General features: G+C 35.8%; 1 long non-coding RNA gene across 1 annotated transcript; it reads left to right on the forward strand.

Moving 5' to 3' along the window:
- Positions 1-354: 354 nt before the first annotated feature.
- LOC134214216 (uncharacterized) lies at positions 355-3,487 on the forward strand. The gene is made up of 3 exons (XR_009979708.1): positions 355-708; positions 887-1,165; positions 2,424-3,487. It is a non-coding gene; the product is annotated as an uncharacterized LOC134214216 (long non-coding RNA).
- Positions 3,488-4,320: the final 833 nt, after the last annotated feature.

Genomic DNA, 4,320 nt, shown 5'->3' on the forward strand with positions numbered 1-4,320 from the left:
CTATTATGGACCCCCAGGGGGTCTACTATAGGGCGAATTCAGTCAGACTTTAAAATGTTAATTTCAACGAATAACGTCGTGTATATGAGTGTTTTATGTATGTATCGTGAAGTAGAGATGCAGAACTTGGTATTAGATGTCAAGCAGAATTAATATGTTGGAAATTTCTACTCCTTATGACAAAAAGTGCAAAATTTCGCTACTAGGGGGTCCACTATTGGGCATTTTACCCTACACTGCCGGAAAAAAAATGTTGATTTTCATAATGTTTGCCTTATGAAACATCAAAAGTTCATTTTATTTCTGTTTCATAAGTACCTTATTGAAAACATAACAAATTTCACAAAATTCATAACATTACCTTATGAATTTTATAACTCATTCTTGTGTAAATTTTTCATACGGTGTCCTTATGAAACATGACGTTTATTCCTGAGTTCATTTTGGAGTGACAACAAAAAAAAGTGTAACGTAGAAGCAGCTCAAACGGAACCCCGGAAAACGCTGGCTGTTGGCCAATTTCCTGTCCAAAGGGTGTTTATTCATCATCAGCGAGGAGGATGGGAATGCTCCGTGAGAATCCAGTTACACAGCTTCCCCGGAGCGATGAATTGTCCCCACCCAGAACTACTTACGAAGAAGGAAGAAGGAACATCAGATGCGGAGTTTTCACAGACGGTCCTCAATCAACCGCACTAAAAGTCGGAGGTAAGTACAGGGCAAAGATGACGATAGTTATCAACGGGAGATTTTGTTTTGGTATTCTACCTCCGTTGCAAGCATAACTTTCCACATTAATATTAAATTTATATCAATATGGGATATGATTCATGCTTGTAGTGGCAGTCTATTATAGTTGATAATAAATCTTAATTTCTTCCCACAGGAAAATACGGATATACCCGGGATATGCACCGGGAAAAAGCGGTAACGCAGCGTCACCACGCCGATGCACACCAGCGTTATTTTAACGCTGCGTGCACGTGGCGTTGAAAAACCGCTACGTGGGCATCGGCCCTAAGGTGGAGGAACTGGCACGCTGTATCATCCAGTCATGCAGTAAATCAAGAAATGGAAATAAAATTTTACAGGGTGCAACCCGCGCCGCCGATTTTTAAATATGAGGACGGAAAGGACAATCAGTGGAAATAAAATGGATGTTAAGGTAAGACAGGGATCATAATCAAATTATGTATCTTAAGGACAACCCTCACTTAATCTAAGACTAAATGCAATCGCGTTTTCAAGAGCACAGGACACAGGACGTGAGCAAATAGAGGGTGGACGTGCCCTTGAAAACGCGAGTACATTTACTTTTAAATTCCGGGGTACATGATCAGAAAATCATTTGAGCTAAATTTTCAAATCGTTGTATCGCTGCCGTCTTTTGACCTTCCTCTAAATTCACTATACTGCCGACTGATGTTTCAACGGATGCTCACTTTTACCCTAGAGGGGCGCGAGTAAGGATGGTTTTTATTTTTTCAAAATACAGTTAATTTCGATTTACATGACATACTTCAGTGTGAGCATGATTTACAGGCTCAGAAAAAGTCTCAATACCCTACTATAGCATTGACTACTATAGCATTGGGTGAACAATATGTTTCTTCTAAACATCCCTATCGACTTCCAAGTGTGTTATATTCTGATGAAAGACGATATGCAAATTTTGACTAAGAAATACAACAACTCATGTCAAAAGAAACCCATCACCAGTGAACCTGCAAATAATGCTAACACTGAAGTATGTCGTGTAAATAAAAATTTACTGTATTTTGAAGAAAATAAAATACCCTTACTCAAATTTGTCTTACGCCTCTCTAGGGAAAAAGTGTAAGCATCCCTTGAAACATAACTCACCAGTATGGTGAAACTAGATGAGATCCGTAAAACAATGATTAAAATCGGTCTAAAGACGCCTGAGAAACAGCTATTTGAAAATTTAGTTCCCATGGTTTTCTGATCTAGTCTTCTGATTTCTAGCACAAATTAACGGCCCAAGCTCATTAGATAGGGGCCATTCACAAATAACGCAACGCAAATTTTGGCTATTTTAGACTCCCTCCCTTCCCCCCGTAACACTATTGTAAGGATCCCAAGTAACCAAAGTTCTTTTAAGAGTACGTTTTCCGCTTATTCAGCTTCTCCGAGCTGCTTAAGCGAAAAACGTACTCTTAAAGAAACTTTTGGTTACTTGGGATGTTTTAATTTATTTGTATGAACTTTGTCTGACCCCTTCGTTCTCCTATAGCGTTACGTAATTCGTGAATGATTCCATACTAAAAGTATTCGGAAATTTTACCGAGCCATTCGATTATAAAGAGCGGGGTAAATCTTATTGAACTTGGAAATGTTAATCAAAAGTGACATGTAAACTAAATATGAAGTACTAAACCTTTTTTCTTCTTTTTCCATTTTAGTCTTCCTCGCTGACATCGTATTCAACATCCTTATTGATATGATTACTAGACCAACAACAGCCAAATTTTATTCTTTCAGTTATTTGTCTATGTATAGCTATAGCTATTTATGTAGGTAGACGAGAAATAGGAAAAAAAATGTTTGGCTGTAATATCGCGAATTATGAGACGAGACTACCTCGAACAGGACGATTTAGTTGATGAAGAAGGTACCGCAAAACTTTCATCAGTATTGCTTAATTGAAATATTAGATTGAACAGAAAATGTTTGCTCAGGTTTTATGTACTAATGACTGTATGAAAACGTTTTTCTAAATTATGGATATCAACTTTGTATATGTAATTTCTAAATCATTGATAATGTATTCTTTGGAGAAAGGTGACCAAAGCATTGGACAAAAACAAGTCCATAGGAAGTTAGAATGATAAAAATGTTTTAGTATTTTTATAAGCTTCATTTACTATTTTAAAACGCATTTTTTATATTCTATGCTTTGAGTTGTTCTTAATAGTTGTATTTCATAAAGTTTTCACTTATACTATAAAGACAGACAGGTTACTCGTAACACGATTCAAGGCTAGCTATCATGACGACAATAATTAATGCTTGGACGATCGCAACTACTCTGTCTCTGGTTTGAAATATGTCAATGAGTTAGACACATATGTTAAGCAGACACGCATTGCATTTTACTTGACTATATGTTAAAATGGGCACATGTATATAATTTCGGTCCTAGTGGAAGAAAATAGTAATTTATTCTATGCTCAATTCACTTGCCTTGTTTTAAGACTCAAGTTAAAACTATGCCTAATATAATTAATGCTTGGAGTGTAGGTTACGTTCACAAGAACTATTCTATTTGTAGGACACTCGGTAATATGGGTTGACAAAATCTGCCATGCAATATATTATATTTTGTATTTGTAAGTTAAAAAGCAGGCCAAGTTCCAGTTGGAATGTATAGACATAGAAAATGAAAAAATAGTGATTTAGAAAGATGACGGATTATAAAATAATATAAAAATAAAATAAAATTTTCATTTTGTCAAAAATAATACAATGTATTTAGTATATTTTTTTGTATTTACAAGAAAAAATAACAGAACTATAATAACTGAAATAAAATCTCGATTAAGAATTTCATTAGGTATACTTATTGAATTCCATAAGGTTGTCTTACAAAATTCATAAGGTAATTTTATGAGAAACATAAACATCCACTATGCGCCTGGTTCATCCAAAGTTCATTCAGCATCATAAGGTAACCTTATGATTTTCAAAGTGTTTCCTTGTGGCAAATTTTCATAAGGCAAGTTAATGATATCCGGAAGGCTTTTTACGGCAGTGTACGTTTTGCTGAATTTGTTTTTTAACCTTATTGGTTCCATAGTGCATGAAAAATAAACATCAACAGTTCATCACAGTCAGTATTATAACGTACTTTGAATTACACAGTTTTTTGAGTAAAATTTGTTCTAGCCTGGATGTCTGTTATCTGTGATTCTCCCTAGATTTGAACGGTGATTTGCAACAACCCAAGGTAAAAAATCGTTGGAATCCATCCTTCGACTGAATCCACAATAAGTGGAATTAAATGGAATTGTACAATCTCGTCGAAATAAACACTTCTTTGTCCAATAAAACCCACTCGGAAATTTGTTCTAGACATCTCCGCGATATCTCTGAGACAAAAAGTTGAGTCTCCTAGATATTTTTCTTCGATGTCTAGAACCCACATGGAAAGGAATCGAGCATCTCACAGGAATCTACCTCATTAAGACACCAACCCATGAATGTGTCACGGGTTTCATTCTACCCATTGCACATTTGAGCATAATCACCATTTTGTTTTCAAACCGCTAGCCGAAAACACACCCTTCGTCGATCCCTCAC

This window comes from Armigeres subalbatus, chromosome 2 (genome assembly GCF_024139115.2).
Source record: "Armigeres subalbatus isolate Guangzhou_Male chromosome 2, GZ_Asu_2, whole genome shotgun sequence".
NCBI lineage: Eukaryota > Metazoa > Arthropoda > Insecta > Diptera > Culicidae > Armigeres > Armigeres subalbatus.